Source organism: Tachypleus tridentatus, chromosome 1 (assembly GCF_004210375.1).
Source record: "Tachypleus tridentatus isolate NWPU-2018 chromosome 1, ASM421037v1, whole genome shotgun sequence".
Lineage (NCBI taxonomy): Eukaryota > Metazoa > Arthropoda > Merostomata > Xiphosura > Limulidae > Tachypleus > Tachypleus tridentatus.
In genome coordinates this window covers 95,806,496-95,824,769 of record NC_134825.1, presented here as the reverse complement: position 1 = coordinate 95,824,769, position 18,274 = coordinate 95,806,496, and the positions used below count along the sequence as shown (strand labels likewise).

The window sequence follows — 18,274 nt, the reverse complement described above, 5'->3', positions numbered from 1 at the left end:
CATTCAAGTGAGTATAAAAGACTGAAGCAAGTGTTCTCAATGCTTAGATGAGTAAGTTTTGAAATAAAAATTTAGTACACTACTGCCATTAGGATAAAAAAAAAAAGCTCAAGTTTCATTGGCAATAAACAGCAAGAAAAAAAAAGAAATTTGGGTTTGCACTTTATTTCCTGTTTTTCATGTTTATTCTTTATTTACTATTACAAAAAGTAACTAAAACATAAAAATAGTCACCTTTTTACTTAATATAAAATCAAGCAAAACAGCTAATAATAATAAAAATATTTCACAAGTTACCCACATGAGCAGCTGCCATAGCTCATGGATAATGTGAATCAATACTGTAACATGAGCTCCAGATGCCATGAGTGATTTACAACTTATAATGGCACAGATCATAGTCAGATATGGTTCAAAGGGTGATCAACAGGGCAGCAAAACAATACAATTTAATTACACATAAATGTATACTGTTACAAGTTTAAGCTATTTAGAATAAAGGAATGTAGTTTCACACTATATTTGAAGAAAAAAAGAGGGCAATTTAGGTTTATTTAGATTTTGGGAGGTTGGAGATCAGTCAAACTGATAAACCGTGTATGGAATTAGAGTAAAGAAAATAACAGATAAATTATAATTTTACTGAAAAGAAATATTCTAAATGCATTTTGGAAGTTTTAGGGATTACAGAGAAAGATTACTAAAAAAGATACCTGGGATAAAGGAGTTGTCCCTTTATGTATGGAATTAGAGTAAAGAAAATAACAGATAAATTATAATTTTACTGAAAAGAAATATTCTAAATGCATTTTGGAAGTTTTAGGGATTACAGAGAAAGATTACTAAAAAAGATACCTGGGATAAAGGAGTTGTCATATGAGAAGGGATTAAAAGACAGAAATGCTAACATGCATGGTGACTATCTTCTATTTAGAGATCCTCCCCCTCAACCACACACATCAAGACTCCATTCTATCTACAGGCATGAGGAAAATTCATTGATTTACACCACAGTAACAAACCCATCACCCCTGCCTTTTGAAAAGTTTGACAATATGTTGGATTTTTCTGTCTGAGACTTTCTTTAAAGTTTAGAAAGATATTGTTGTATGCATCAAGTACCTGAGAATAAATGGGTGGAAACTGTGGCTTCTTGTTTGAAAGAAATGTCATCAGAATGGTGGAAAGTTTTTGGATCAGAACTAGTTTTTGAACACTGAACAAGTCAAAAGAAATGATCAACCACTTCAACTAAAATCTTGGAGTACTGGTAATGTGTCCTGCAGGTGGAATAACAAAGTATCAAATATTTTGTAGCAAAATTGTTAGTAACAAATGTTTTTTTTGTCATCAAATACTTGGCTGTATCATGTCTTATTAGATTAGACTTCATCCAGCAAAACAAAGCAGCTCTTAACTTCTTCACAAATGTTCTTGAATTAAATGTGTCATCTGCTAGGCATAACTTTGAAACTGAAAACATACTGACTTAATATGTTCATATTTAAACAGTTAATAGTCTAAACAATTAAAGCAACTTATGTTGAAAAAAACACAACATTTTTAACAATAAACTTGATTTGCCTGAATACAGTATTGTAAGCACGTCAAAAGAGCCAGTGTTTGGTAAACTCCCACTACATTACGAAGTACTACATGATCAAATGAATGAAATGCTTCGTTATTGGTTAATGAAACCCTCTGCTTCTTTGGTTTCTCCACTACTGTCAAGAAAATTCGTGATTTTAGGTTCTGTGTTGACTACAGGATGTTAAATCAAGTCTCAGAATCTGACCACTATTCAGTCTCATGTAAGTTACATTTTTAATGCTTTGTTGGAGACAACTTGTATCAGTACGTTAGACTTATTCAGTGAACTCTGCCAAATAACTGTTCAAATGGATGAGCGACATAAAACTGCTTTCATAACAAATAACAGACTTTATCAATTTAAAGTGATACCTCTTGGTCTTAAAAATGCACTTGCCATCTTCCAAAGACTTATGGATAGGTTTTAACAAGAGCAACTGAATGTTTTAATGCTTTTATTGATGATATTATAGTTTTCTCTCACAGTTGAACAACACTTGAATTAGTTTTATGCAAGCTATGTACAGCTAAACTTATAGTGCAAGTTTCTAAAAGCACTCCAACTCTTCTTATGTCAAGACAAAACAAGATGAGATATCTTAATCTACCCTTAGTACCATCCTAGTAGGCTTCCTCTGATCTCTTCCCAATAATTCAATGTCCTTTTCTTGGTAAGGAGCCAAGGCTAAATAAAGTACTCCAAATGTGGTCTAACTAATGACATATACAATAACACTGTAACCTATTTAAACTTGTATTCAATATTACTACAGGTACAATCTACAATTCTGTTTGCACTAACATTAGCAACAGTACACTATCTGGATGTGTTAAAGAAACTGGAAAGCAAGGAAACTAAGATTTGTTTGTTCCATGACAATGCTAAGATTATTCCCATCAAATGCATACTCGTAAATCAAATTATGATATCTCACATACGTTATCTTGTATATATTATAATTAAAAGTCATCTTTCACTTGTTGGTCAAACTCACAAAATACTCTAAATCTTTTCATAAAGCAGTAGCATCCATGTACAGGTAACAACACCAAAAACCTTAATATCATTAGCAAATGTGAGTAATTTATTGACCATTCTTTCATTCATTTAAACCAAAAAGAGCAAAAGTCCTAGCAATGAGCCCAAAAACACCCCACTTGTGATAATAATCTACTCAACTGAACTCCATCTGTAACTCTCTCCTTTCTTCCATCCAATCAGTTTTCTGTGAGTCATCTATCCTCCACACCTATACAGATAATTTGTTTAACAAGTCTCTCAGGTAGACCTTGTAAAATTCTTTCTAAAAATCCAAATATACCAAATCTACACCCATATGCTCACCTACATAAGCAATAACATTTACAAATAATGTTAAAAACTTATTGAAGAGAGATTTTCCCTTAATAAAACCATGCTGACTATCCAACAATGTTTTAAAATCTTTCAAATGACTTTGCAAAGAAGTATCTTTTATCAGAATAATAAAAAATTTTGCAATTGATGTAAGAATAATATGCCTGCAATTACCAGGAAAACTTTTATCACCTTCCCTGTAAAAAAACAGAGCAACATTACCTAAATTTCAATTTTCTGGTAACTTACCACTGTTTACATTTTAGGAGCAACAGCTGTCTTATAAAAGCGCCTATATTGTAAGTTCAGAACTTCTGATGCATGGATAAGGACTAAAACTATACACAATATTTAAATATATAATGTTCATTTGTACAGCATGCTTTTCACACATTAAGTAATGAAGCTTACTGTTGAAAGAAAAGTTTTGCTGAAATAATTAACTGTTACCTGTAACAAACTAAAGTTTTACCAAGATTGTAGAGTGAAATAACAAAATAAGATGAGGTAAAAAATAATTCTGGAAATTTAAATGCAAAACTATAAAAGGGATATATTCATTCCTTTTCATCTCACTCCAGATAACTTGATTAAACTGTCAAGTATAGTAATATAGATAGTAATACATTATGAGTGATACCATAATTTAAAATATATATACACATACAATAGAAATATTCCAACCTTCACTATTAACATTTTCAATTTATATTCTTAAATCGTAACAAAGATTTAACACTAACAGTAACAACAACTAAGACTTAAGTTTAATAAGCTATGGATAATACTGAGTGAATCTAACATCAATTTGAACAAAACCTGATAAACTTATTAAACTAAACCTACATTCAAAAATAATGTGCAAAACCGTGTCACAGTAATCAACTAATTTTAAAGTAAAAATAATAAGGTAGTCTAGCGGTACGTTCCGAATAAGCCAGCTAAATTACTACTGTTAGTGCAAACACCAAGAAGCTATTTTTACATAAATTGTAATAAAATCTTTACTTCATATTTACAAGCAAATAATACAGTTTATTTGATTAACACTTAACTGATAATTTACTTACAAAATTGTTTCTTTGATTTTTCTCATTTTATGCTGGTTAACACATCACAAGCATTTATTCATCGCTTTCCAACTACCAAAGATGACAAGATATCTAAGTTACACTCACAATTACCAGCTGTAAAGGTAAAAATTAAAACTTAATGCTAACTGCAACCAACCGATGGTAAAATAAACACAATTTGTTTCGTTATCACTCCATATTTTCATTGATACTAATAAACCAAGGTATGTGTTATATTATAACTTTTATTTTGGTTTATGCATATAACCCAGTTTCCATATTTTGGTATAAAATATAACGCTCATCAGAAAATATTTCGTACTTTTGAAACGACAGTTCTTACGTAAAAAAAAAGAAAAAGAAAAATGTTAACAGTTGTGCATTTTAAGAACAGCTCTCAGTACCATAATTTCATTATTTTATTTTCCATTAAATTAAATATATATATATATATATGTATATAACATTGATATGTATAACTGTGACTATCAAAATAGACATGTATTGAAAAAAATATATATTCGTCCTAGTTTACTGTTTCCTTGCTTAACATCTCTGAACATCCAGTGTGAATTTTTATCTTCCCCACTAAAATGTATAACTTCAGTGAAGAAAAGAAAGAATCTCATTGATATTGTATAGGCTTTGTATATCTACTTTCTCTAAAATCTCCGACGTGTAATATAAGTGAAAGCTCTCTCGGCCTCTAGCTTTTCAAATATGTCTGACACCATGTGTCAATTCCCATATGCATGAAGTATTGTTGTGGTATTTTTAGGCAAACGAATTTCCTCAAAAAATTAAATTTAGTAGGTTCGCTTCGTAGTATACACATTCCTCATACTTTTTCAACCTTCTCATTTATGTAAATTGGTTTTAAAATTTTCGTTTATTCTTTGTCTTTGCAAAACACGAGGTCCAGAAAGTCGTAAAGTTCTCTTTGTTCTATCTGTTTTTCTTCCTTTACCATTTTACGGGTGAAATACCTGTTATATCTTTAAAAAAAACAACAAAAAACAACATAACTGTAATGTCGCACGTTTTGCATGAAGGTCAATAGTGAGGCTTTCCAAAAATAGGTCATCTGAAACCATTCTTATGTTTCAATGGCATTGTCTAACTGTGGTACAGAAGGCACATGAATCTTAATAATATGGTGGTATTATGAAATTGGAATACAATACTACCATCTCTTAATCAGCTCATTCTCTCTTTCTCAAGCTCAAGCCATCTTATTAGTAAATGAAGTTGAAATCCTCTATGTGTCTATAGTAATAGTTTGGCAAAGTTTAATTCGACTTCTCAGAACAAAAATAAAGCATGTACTTTATTTTTACTAGCTATAATCCTCATGATTCATCATTTTTCATAAGCCAAAAATATGATGTTGACTCATACTTCAATGATCTTTCATATGCGTTTTGTATACAGTAGTGTGCAATAGTGTTGGAACAAAGTTAAAAATTAGATTTCGGGTTACTTTAAAAAAAAATAGAAGTTTAATCAGAGATGAAACATCAAAATTATATTGATCTTAAAATTTAGTAGAGCAGAAACTAAGTGTAAGTGCTTGAGTTCGGGAAACGGTTAGTATTTTCTGTGTCTCCCTTTTGCTTTAATAACCACAAACATTCCTTTAGGCATTGTTGGAACATACTTAATCGAAGTGCCCTTTGGGATTTTACTCCAAATGTTTCTAATACATTTCCATAAAATTTCTTCGTAAGTAACTTTTGATTTGCCAATTTTTCAATATACCAAATTCCAGATCTGCTCAATTAGGTTGAGATAAGGTTCTGAGAGGGTCATTGCGTCATTTGAATGATTCCAGCAGTCTTTTTCTCAGCTAAGTAATTTCTGCGCAGGTTGTATGAGTGTTTGTGTCATTATCTTCTCGGTAATATAATCCTTTGTTTTAGCAAGAATAAACAAACTACTGGGTATACCAAGACAGATCTGTATCTGATGGTACTTGCGCTGGTCCATTAATCCATCTATTTTGCAAATATCAACTCAACAGAAAAACGCCTCTAAACCATTACACTACCTTTCATGTTTCATGGTACGTGCTATGCGTTGAGGCAAGTACCTTTCACCTTTCTTCTACCAGAAGTACAACCAATGCTTTTAATTAGATATTTCAAATTTGGATCATCTGTCCATAACACCCTTTGCAAATCATAAACAGTCCAATTTTTTGTACTTGTTTTAGTAAACTTCAGTTTCTTGACAATAATTGGAGATTGAAGTAAAGATATTTTTAGCTCCCAAATTTTCCATTCACGTTGTTCGTTTTGGTATTGTACATCTGAACACTTTTCTATCGTTTCGTAATATGGTCGTTTATCTCATGCTTGAAATCAGTGACAATCTTTCTTTTGTCCCAAAGACTCCATAAATGAAGATACTTAACATCAGTATCATTGAACATAGGTGTTCTGCCTTTTCCTTTTTTATTTTCAAATATACCGCTCTCGATCGCACGATCGAGGATGTACTTGACAGTGTTTGGGAAGCACTTTTAATATGCAGCAATTTCTTGGAAAGTCCATCTAACATCGAGTGAAGATTTTATGCGATTTATCTACTCTATTGACAATTCTCAACGTTTTTTGGGCTGTGGTATGACAACTAAATTTAATATATAGTGTTATACTCTGTTTTTATCAAGGTTGATTTGTGGAATGCTATTAAATTGATGTCTTCTAACATATACATGTGCCATATGCTAGTTTCTTGCTAGGTTCTTTCTATTTAGTTAAGACACTGCATAGGGTTCCATGATAGTTATTTCAGATCCTAAATTTGATCACTGTGTTTATTAAAGTAGAACTCTTAGGACATGCTCTTGGTACAAGTATAGGGAAAATCTAAAGAATTATTAGTATTCTCATCCTGTCTGTCTTCTGAATTTCGCGTAAAGGTATTTGTGCAAGCTGTCCCTAATTCAGCAGTGAAAGACAAGAGGGAAGACAGCTAATAATTACCATCCATCGCCAACTCTTGGCTTACTCGTTTAACAACGAATAGTGAGATTGACCATAATATTATAACGCCTCTACGGCTGAAAGGGCGAGTATGTTTCGTGGGAAGGGGATTTGAATCCGCGACCCTTAGACTGCTTGCCGAGCGTCATAAACATCTGGCCATGCCAAGCATTTTTCATCCTGGCTCATTTAGTTATCAACAGAGACCAGTGCAGCGTTATCATAGTGTTAAATTTTACATTTGATAATGGCATGGAATAATAAACTTTACAAAATTGAAAGAATGACAAAATATACTATTGTCTTAACACTTTTGCACCATACTGTATTTTTTTTCCTTTTCGCAAAACTGGACATCTTTCTGACAGCACTGAGTAGTTAACTAGTGACCTCTTGTGATGTGTTAGTATTATTCTAAATAAAAATTTATGATTAACAATCTAAACCTTTTAAAGACAATACTTCTTGTATCTGAAATATGACTAGAAAATATTCATCGCAGTGGACGTTAAATTGAGAAGTGAAGAAAGTAAATATAATTTCAGATCCTATATAATGTATTAGACGCGTTAATGTGGCTTTCTAGTAATATCTAAAAAGAAAGATTTTTTGCCTTCGACCTTAATTTTATGGATATTAAGCCTAACGACAAATGATAACGGGTAAGTCCAAAAGAAGTTTGCAAAGTGAAACTTGACAGAAGGCATATAGTATTCCTGTTCTTCGAGGGCATTTCTTCATCCGTCATAGATATTAACCAGCTAGTCAAGTTTTAAATTTTATGTAATGTAGGCTCTTGCATTCGAATCTATTAATTATTAAAAAATTAAAAACCAAAGTAAACCAAATAATGAAATTTGTTGTTTTTAATGTTACAACGTTGTTAGCATTTTAGTTTTTATGAGTACAGAGTAGTGTATATCTAGTTTTTTTACTATCTAGTTCTACTAATCAATTTAATATTATTGACTTTGGAATTATGAAGTGTTTAACATTGTCAAAATAAGAAGTAATATTAATAAAGAAGCCAGAAAATATTTTATTTATAGAGATCAATCCTGTTTGAATTGAAACAATCATTGTAAAAATCCTTAAAATTTACAGTTTATGTGTTGTTATAACAGTAGTTGTGTATAAAATTCAAACTATCACAGGAAACCTGGACCATAAATATACTAAACACTAATAACATCAAAGAAGTAATGCTACCAAAGAACAAGGCATTTTTCCATAATATCAAATTTATTTCTCTCAAACTAAGTAAGTTTATGTAGTTTGTACAACCACCAATTGGACACAAGAAGTAGTTAATCTGTGGTTCTACAGTGAAAAATAAAAAGTAGAACTTTTAACACAGCTCCATTTTTTAAACAAATTTTTTAAATTTTTAATAAGCATTCTTTGTGTTAAAAGAGGACCTAGTCTGAACACATCCTAATTCAGGCCTTATATGCATTTTTATACATGGTTTGAATACCCATAAATTTGTGTAGATGCATCTTTGAATTCTATTATTATAAGTTTTTCACCATAATCAAGCCTCAGCTGAAGAATTTAGTTGTGCATCCATAATTATACCTAAAGCCCTTTGTTTCTCCACAATAACCATGTTTCCTTTATTAAAGAAATTAGTATTTTCAAAATTTAAATTCTGTTATATACATATATATACACACACATACATATCACTTTAATGCTATTTAACATTGTTACATATTAAGATTTGTTTTGGCCATTGGTTAAGGATGCACATTTTTAAGAGCTAATTTGTCAAAAAAATTTGTGAAATGCTGAAGTATTTTTTGAGATATTCTGCTTCATTTGCAAGTGATTATATAAAGAATAATCATATATGAGGAGTGCAATTACCTTTATTCTAGAGCAGCTAGTCAGTAGAGTTTTCAAGAAAAGAATGGAATTAGTGGTTACTGTTTATTATTGCAGGTTGGCTAGACTGTGTTGTAGGAGGGGATAAGAGAAATAAGCAAAAATTGTTTTCTTGTTTGTGGGTTTATAGGGAAGATAGAATATGGACAAGACATCAAGGCTAGTAAATAAACATATCTCATGTATAGTGTCATTACATATAAGAATAGGTTTCCAGAAGTACCTGGCTCCCTTAAGGCAATCTTAAACAATGAGCTAATTAAATTTGTAACTCAAAACTTATTGAGTAATTAGAAATAAAATTTAGGTTATTCTGTAAGTCACATTTTATTTAGCTGTAACATCAAATTGTTTAACCTAACCAACTCTTTTTTTTTTTCTCTAAGCTTTATACAGATTTATTATTCTGTGATTTAGTAAAATTTTGTAAGTGTACAAAGTCAAATATTGTACTTGGTTTTCTAGTAACTTATGTGCCTATGTGAATAAATGAGACAAATATTTTAATAGCTTTTTTGTGTAATCTCAAAATTAATTCAGTTTGAGTTTTACTATACCATCTAGGGTGTTAAAACTGAGGAAAGGTATTTTTAAAGTTAACAAAATGGAGAAGTAATTATAAACATTTACATTCATTAAGAAAAGTAATGTGTAATTTACTTTTGGAAAATTTTAAATATAATCCTTTAGTATTTCCAAATTGAGTTAGCACCTGTTTACCATATCAATTTTTGATATCAGCAATAACTTGTTCTTATAAATTCTTGGATATATTATAAATTTTGAAACTAAAAATACTAAAAAGCATTTCATAATTAAAGCTGTTACTTATCATTATGAAGAAAGATCTACTTAAAAATATAAAATGTAAAATTTTCTACCTCTTAAGATCTCCTGCCTTCTCTATGAGAATAAACTTTTAAATTAAAATATCAAAGACTACAGGTGTAAAATGTATAACCTTCACTTTTATAGCCACAAAATGTTGGACTTCTACTGAGTATATCATCAGATAAAACCATATCAATATCTATAATCCAATATGAAACTGTCCTCAATAAAAGACAATATTTTTTATAATATTAAAAGCTGTTTTCTAGCAGTTTCTCTAATATTGATCATAAGTTTCAAGTTGTGAATGAACAAGCTCTCTTTTATTCAGAATCTCTGTTTGTTATTTGTCCTTACTAGATCTTCATCAAGTTAGATTGGACAAAAGAACAGTATCAAATTTTTGTAGAACATGCTCAAGTGCCCTACACATGATAGAGGATCTTAGGTTAGCATATTCTTTTACTTGCATTATCAGTTTTGTTTTAGTAGAACTGATGTAGTTCTAGTGATAGCAAAGACAGTTGAATTCATAAACAACAAATGATTGTAAAAAAGAAATGTATTCCTTAAGTCTTAAAAAACTGTAGGTGATATTTAAGCTTAAACATATATTTCCTTATCTGTCACTACATCCTTTTAATGAGTTATTTTTAATTACTCAAAGTAGGTTTTGAGTCATGTCAGAAAGAAAGTTTTAGTTCATGATTTGAAATTTAGTATTAGTAATGAGCTTAATTAAATCTTCATGATGTATCTTCTATGCTAGTATATTAAATGGTGACTGGTATTCTTCTTTTTCAAGACAATGTAAATTATCCTTATAATGTAACCCTACTTTATATATTGATCTTTCAGAGAGAAAAAAAACAAACTGAAAACCTTTTTTTCTCTCTCTCTACATATAGTGGTATGTCATGCAACTTAAATCTTTTAGATTTATTTGATAATGAATCTGATTTACTAATTAATAATGCATAGATAAAAAAGACTCGTGTATGCTTAATAAATTTTTGCTACTGTGTTATGATTTTATGAGAAGTATATTTCTCCTAACTAAAATAATATTGTAATGACCTCATACAGAACATATTTCCAATATGATACCTCATATCCACTCACATATCAGCTTTTCTCAATTTTTTGTTGCCCTGTCTTAAATGTATGTAACAGAAGTTGTCCCAGCAATTAGGCCCATTAAACTTACCAGTTGTTGAAAGAATTTTGGAAAGTCTTATAAAAGATACTTTGCAAAGTTATGTAATAAAGTTCAGAATTTTATTAGATTGTCAACATGGTTTCACTAAGTCAAAATCTTGCCTTACAAATCTTTTGACATACTTTGAAAATATTACTGCTTATGTAGATGAAGGTAAGGGTATATTTTTGGTATATCTGAATTTTCATAAAATATTTGAGAAAGTGCCACAGAAAACGCTTGTAAAGAAATATATCTACAGGTGTGGAGGATAGGTTAACTAATTGGATAGAAGAGTGATGTGATGGAAGAAAGCAAAGAGTTGTTTCAAATGGAGTTCAGGCAAACTGAATTAATGTTGCAAGTAGTGTACTTCAGGGCTCAGCCTTAGGACCATTGCTCTTTTTATTTACATTAATGACAGAGATGAAGGAATGGTAAATAAATTACTGTAAAGAGGATGCTGCTGCTGCTTTACAAAAGGATTTAATTCATTCAGTGAGTTGGGCAAAAAAATGGCAGATGATTTTTAATTATGATAAATGCAAGGTATTGCATGTGGGGTATCATAATTTGAGGTGCAATTTGGATTGGAATAATCTTAACAGTGTTATGAAGGAAAGGTATCTTGGTGTAATAGTCAGTCAGTCTCTAAAGCTATTCAAGCAATGTGCTATTAATAATGGTAGGGCAAAAAGGACTTTAGGTTGTATCTGCAGAAATATTGAATAAAAGTCTAAAGAGGTTATAATTATATTGTATAGGCCAGTGGTTAGGCCATATTTGGAGTACTGTGTTCAGTCTTGGGCTCCTTATCTTAGGAAAGATATTGAGTTGTTAGAAAGGATTGAGAGAAAGATTATTAAAAAAAGATACCTGGGATAAAGGAGTTGTCGTATGAGAAGAGATTAAAATCCTCAAAATTGTTTTCTCTTGAAGAAAACCAAGAGTTAAAGGGAATCTGTAGTGGGGCAGTAAGTTTGAGTGAGTTTAAAAGAAAGCTTGGTAGATATATGAATGATAAGGGCTAGCTTTATTTTTATTTAGAATAGTTTTAGTTTGGTTTAGAGGATGGGACAGCTGATATTAACCAATAGGTCCATTTGTGATCCATAAATGTTAAGTTGTACATGTTCCATGTTTTGTTCATCACTAGAATTGAGGCTTACATCTAAATTTATGTACTGCAGCATGAAAATGAGCATGCAACAATTCTCCCAATAGGAGTGTAGCACAGCTGACTGCTTCTGTACTGATTGTTCAGTCATCACTTCTCAATTTGACACTCAGATGTGCAGATGTGTGACTAATGCCATTATTAATATTTCATCTTTTGACAACTAATTTTTCTGTTTTGGTTTGTGGAAGGTTTGTTATTATTTTTTTCTTCCTTTCTATAATATGAACTTCCAATTTATGTTATAGTTACTTCATTTTATGAGAATCCAAAAGTTCTTGGTCCTGCTAGACAGATTACTACCATAGTGTTGGGCTCCTCTACCTCTCTCTGTAATGTGTTGGGAGTTGTGGTCGTATATGTGGCATGGTTCATCATCTGACCTGGGAGGAACTATTCCTTTTCCTGGGAATCTTATTCAAGACGATGAAGATTTTTTACAGTCTCTTTCCTGTATCTCCTCTTAGTGCACTTTCTGCTATTAATCCACCTCATTCTTTTTGGATATGTTGCTTCAGGTTTGTTACCTTTTGTCAGTTTCTCCTGTGTGTTATGATTTCTTTCCTTTCTTCTTCATTCTTGACTAGCTTCTGATTATTTTATTTTCCCCTTTTTCCAGATATTCATGTATAAGCAGATTAGTTTCTCACACTCACACTGGAGCCAGCATTTCTTGTCTCCCTTGTTTAGAGGATATGCACACTTTAATTTACCATCATGCTGAGTTCCCTTTCTTGACTCTCAGATGTTGGACTCTTACTCAGGTATAGGGATAAGATCCTTTCTCCCCTCTTTACCTTTCCTCAGCCTAATTCTTACATCTTTGGCTCACTCTTACTACTTTACTACATTATCTTTTGTATATCCACCTGCTTTTAAAGGCCATTTGCCATTCCCCTTAGGAATTTTAGGCAGATTATTGTTCTCTTTTCTTTTCTGTGTTGATATATTTATATTTTTCAGCTTTTTATCTCTGTATCTGGTTGCTTTGTTCTTGGGACTCATTAGGCAGGGATGCTCTGTTATATGAGGTACATTTGTTTGTGTTGTAGTTGCATAACCTTAGGCTGGCTCCTTTCCTTCCTTAGTCCATTTTTGGGGCTATTCTAAATTTTGTTGGAATCTCTTTTTCTAGTTTTTCTATCTTTTGAAATCCTCTCTTGCTTCTGTTACCATTTCTCCTCTTTTAGTCTCCTCACTTCTACCTTTTCCATTTCCTGTGTTTCTACTTCAATAAATTCATGCTTTCTCTATTGCCTTCCACAGCATCACACTCAACACTGACTATTCCTTAGGTTCAGGTACTGTAGAGTGGCATTGTTGGCCTGGATTTCTAACCTTTGGTATCCTTTTGGAGTAGATCATTGGGTCCTTTGGATGTTGTCAGAGGGACTGAATTTTTGTTTTTCTTCCTCTCCTCCTTTGTCTTCTGTTCCTGTTTTAATCCTTCCTTCTCAGGATCCAGTTTGTTTACAGTGTCTGAAAGAAACTGTTTTGGATCTCAAGCAGAAGCATGCTATTGAGTAGATTTTTTTCTCCTCCTATGGGTTTTTATTCATATCTGTTGATCATTCCCAAGAAAAAGTGAGTTTGAAGTCTGATTATGGATCTTTCAGGTATCAATTCTTCAACAATTTGTAACAATATTTAAAAATACAAAAGTGCTATTATATAACATATAATTTTGATTCTCATACTCAAAAACCTTTTACAAATTTAAGAAGTAAGCTTTAGTTTAGCAATACACATTTAACAGTATAAATTACATGCACTTCTAAATATGTATATTTAACTAAAGCAGATGCTAAAATAAAATGTCTATTAGTAAATCCATTACAGTATTAAGATTAATGCTATCACTACACAACTTCCTCCTACTCTCATTTCATTGGTGACACTGTCCAATTTGTTTTTAACTTTTTACAAGCCTTTATCCTTTTCAGTTCTGTTTAAATCTTTTAGCTGAATTTTGGACATTGTTTTTTGTCAACTCTATTTTACATTTTATAACAATTTTTACTTTTACATTTTTTTTTTTTTGCTGGTAGTTTGGTACAGATAATCTAGTAGCATTGCAACATTAAATGCCAACTGACCAACCAGTTCTCTGTTTCATACATTGGACTTCTTCTTTCTGGGCCAATTTGTTATGTGTTTGACATAATGTTTATAACATTCCAGTTGCTCTAAATCCTGTTGCCAATCATCTTTCAACCCGACAGTATTTTACCAACAGACTGGTCCTTTGATGCTTGGGTATTCATGTATGTATGCACTTAGTTGGGTGTTTCCTTTTTGGATGATTTCTCCACTCACCTCAATAACCCCAGTGCTGATTGTGGATATGCTCAACCAAGTCTGGTCCAAGCTTTTTATTTATCCCTATTCTTCTGTTGGCCTTTTCCCATATATGCTTTTGAACCTCCTACAGTCATATCCTCCTTTTTGTCTTTCCAATTTTCTCATCCTTTCTCATCCAACAGTATCTACACTTTGTTTTTATGCATGGATTTTGTTTGATTATTTACAAGATGTTTTGGATTATCTTTGTATATTGTCTTCCATCTTTCTTGTTCCATTTGTTCTTCCTCCCTACTCTCCTCGTTGTGGATTCCTGTATGTGATGAGGGTTCTGTTCTTTCAGTCCACCTCCTCTGGGATCTAAACATCCACCTATATGTCTGCTGTGTGTGGCAACCTGTGAAGGGGAGGAGAGGATCCTGGGGGTTGAGGAGTCCAACCCTGACACACCACTTTGGCCTTGAATTCCTGTAGATGGGTAGCCTTGAGGTGGCTCTCCTCGAGTCAGTTGGCTGGTCCACTTGGACTAGGGTCAACTAAGTACCAGTGTTGGATGTTCTCAACAGTTGTTTGGACATTGTATCTGATGCTGGTGTTTGGGTATAGTGCTCACAAAACCCTGGTGTTGCTGCAGTGTCCTTGTTAGACATTGTAGTGCTTCCCCTCATAGGGCTCCATGGTGGATGGGGTGAGCAGGCACCAAAATTTCTCTTTCTTTATTATGGATACTCCAATTAAAAATCTTAATAAAATAGTGAAAAAAACAGTCTATAGGTAAACAACAATTTCTTGAAGATTCTGAGCAGCAATCCTCACCATCTGTACCACCTGTTGTACCTCATTTTCTTATATTGCATTCACTTTCAGCCAAACCTTTAAGGCAAATATCTCCCTTTTTCATTCAGAAGGGACTAGAGGGACTTGCTGGTTCTCCAAAGTCAGTAAAGAAGCTTCAGTCTGGTGACATATTGGTGGAAACATCCACATCTCCACATATTGAACTCCTCTTACATTCAAAGGCAATTGGGGATAAACCTATAGAGATTACACCTCATGCTACTTTGAATTCATCACAAGGAGTTATTGTTGAGAGGGATTTGAAGAACATCCCAGAGTCTGAAATTCTCACTGGTTTCTCCACCCAAGGAGTTTCTGCAGTGAGGCATATTATGATGCCAACCAGTGTTTTCATTCTGACATTTACATCACCATGTCCACCTGCCAACATCAAGACAGGTAATCTTAATTGCAGAGTACGGCCATACATTCCAAATCCTCTCTGATGTTTCCAATGTCAGTGGTTTGGTCACTCGAAAATGTCATGTCGTGGTTGCTTGACATTAGCTCATTGAGGTGGCAAGGATCATGATGCCTGTGAGCATGAAACAGACCCTCATTGCATCAGTTGAAATGGCTCTCACCCATCCCACTTTTATTCTTGCTGTACATGATTGGAAGAAAAAGAGGTGGAACTTTGAAAATGATTCATAACATTACTTACCTTGAGGCTCGCAAGTTGCTATCCACCATTTCATCTTGGACATATGCCACTGCACTCCATTCCACTACTACAGTAGGAGTGCAGACGAATTTCTCTGTGCCTCCAAAAGAATCATTTTCAAGACAAATGAAAAGTCTTTTGACCTCCATGGTTAAAAAGGTTGATGAATCAACTTCAACACCCATATCTGTCTCTTCCATACATTCCAACAAATCCCAAGATCCCCTTCCTTTTGTTTAGGGTACAGGCATTTCCTTGGATTCATCTTATTCTCCCATCCCAAGATGCAAAACGATCATTCGTTCACATCCTCAGTTGCTGGGATCCTTTTCCAACAGCATAGACCTGCCCAATCGACCTAGGGCAAGATCCATGAAGGTCAATCGACCTTCCTCGAATAAATACAGTAAAGAAAAAGATGTGGTCATAAACAGAAGTGTTCTACACCCAATTCACCTACACATAAATAAAAATGGCCACCTTCATACATTGGAACTGTTGAGGTTTACGTTCTTACATTGATGACATCAAAACACTGATTGCTTCCTACTATCCTTTATGTCTCCTTTTACAGGAAACATTTCTGAAACCTGCCAATACAGTCATCATTCAGCAGTTTTCTTTGTACAGAAATGACAGGCTGTGTGATGGATGAGTGCATGGAGGGGTGGCATTGTTGGTTGATCAGCATGTACTCACCCTGTCTTTACCACTCTACACACCCTTGGAGGCCATAGCCATCTGTTTTTTCCTTGGGTCATACCATTAATATTTGTTCTCTCGACCTGTCACCTGGAGAGACCTATGATCAATCAGATCTTGATGTTCTTATTGAACAGTTACCATCTCCCTTTTTAATCCTGAGGGACTTTAATAGACATCATCCCCTCTGGGGAAGTGCTGATGTTGATAGGAGAGATCACTCCATAGAGCATATGTTCTCTGATCACAACCTTTCTCTTTTCAATACTGGTTCTTCTACTTATTTTTGTGCACCTAGTCAGTCCTTTACTGCTATTGACCTCTCAATTGGCTCTCATTCATTATTCTCTAATTTTTCTTGGCGGGTTGACAATAATCCATGAGGCAGTGATTGTTTTCATGTAATTTTGAGAAAGACTGGCCGTGGTCGATGCCACCTGACCCGTGTGCCCCAGTGGAAGCTGGATCAAGCAAACTGGCCCTCTTTCATTGCTCTTGGAGGACTTCATCCTGTCATTGTCTCTCAGCCATCAATAGATGACTGTGTGGCAGCAGTAACTGAGTGTATTATACAGGCAGCTGCTCAGTGTATTCCTAAAACCGTGACACATTTTCACAACCAGCGTATCTTCTATCACCAGTCCCAAAGTCATCTGAGATAAGATTGGAAAGGTCAGTTGGCAGTATAATTTTGTCTCCCTCTCGATCTTGCTCTCTGTTGGCCAGGAAATAGTTGATACCTGGAGCATTGCTAATACTCCAGGTGAAAGCTTTTGCCGGGCTTCTAGCACTTCTGCTTATTCCTCTACCTTCTTAGCCATCAAGACTTAGGCAGAGCAAACACCTCTGTCCTTTCAAGCTAATTGTCTCTGTGACTATAATCGTCCCTTTAACTGGTGGAACTCAAGCTGGCCTTTCATTCGTATGGCAGCAAATCAATTGGACCTGATGATGTACACTATGAAATGCTATGCCATCTATCTCCTGCTTCTCTTGCTATTCTGATTGTTTTTAACTGGATCTGGTAGGAGAATGTTTTTCCTGATGCCTGGTGCCAGGCTGTTGTCCTACCTTTCTATAAGTCTGGGAAGGATCCCAAGATTCTGTCAAACTACTGTCCAATTGCTTGGATGAGCTGTCTCTGTAAAACCTTAGAGAGGTTGGTTAATGCTCGTCTCATTTGGATTCTCAAATCAAACCACCTCCTCTCATCCACCCAGTGTGAGTTCTGACAACAGCGCTCCACCATGGACCACCTGATTTGACTTGAGATGTCCATCAGAGAAGGCTTTCTCAAATGACAACATCTTGTATCAGTATTCTTTGACATTGAGAAGTCTTATGATACAACCTGGAGGTACGGCATTTTGCGAGACCTCCGTATACATGGGTTACGGGGCCATTTGCCCATTTTTATTAAAAATTTTTAATGGACATGAGATTCTAAGTTCGTGTGGGTTCAACACTTTCCCATTCTTTTCTACAGGAGCTTGGAGTCCCTCAGGACTGTGTTTTGAATGTCATACTTTTCAGTATAAAGATTAATGCCATCATTGAACAACTCCCTCTTACTGTTGCAAACAGACTCTATGTTGATGACTTTCACATCTCCTGTCAGTCATCGAACGAGGTATATTGAGCGGCAGCTACAGACTGCCCTTAATCGTTTA

At 33.7% G+C, this 18,274-nt stretch overlaps 2 protein-coding genes across 29 annotated transcripts in view; one reads left to right on the top strand and one right to left on the bottom strand.

The window, feature by feature from the left end:
* Window positions 1–4,386, bottom strand: part of LOC143256160 (MAP/microtubule affinity-regulating kinase 3-like) — a 121,387-nt gene extending 117,001 nt beyond the window's left edge. For 4 of the 11 annotated variants that reach the window (XM_076513056.1, XM_076512975.1, XM_076513050.1 and 1 more), the window contains exon 1: window positions 4,018–4,386. The gene's annotated coding sequence lies outside the window, so the exon portion shown is untranslated. Of the gene's footprint in view, window positions 1–1,122; window positions 1,281–2,770; window positions 2,841–3,196; window positions 3,466–3,793; window positions 3,932–4,017 lie in introns of those variants that run through there. The other 7 variants (XM_076512985.1, XM_076513021.1, XM_076513040.1 and 4 more) reach the window with 6 other exon arrangements.
* Window positions 4,387–7,392: 3,006 nt separating this feature from the next.
* Window positions 7,393–18,274, top strand: part of LOC143256111 (calcium-independent protein kinase C-like) — a 95,450-nt gene continuing 84,568 nt past the window's right edge. For 3 of the 18 annotated variants that reach the window (XR_013031194.1, XM_076512953.1, XM_076512960.1), the window contains exons 1-2: window positions 7,394–7,669; window positions 10,086–10,173. The gene's annotated coding sequence lies outside the window, so the exon portion shown is untranslated. Of the gene's footprint in view, window positions 7,670–7,702; window positions 7,791–10,085; window positions 10,174–18,274 lie in introns of those variants that run through there. The other 15 variants (XR_013031162.1, XM_076512928.1, XM_076512910.1 and 12 more) reach the window with 11 other exon arrangements.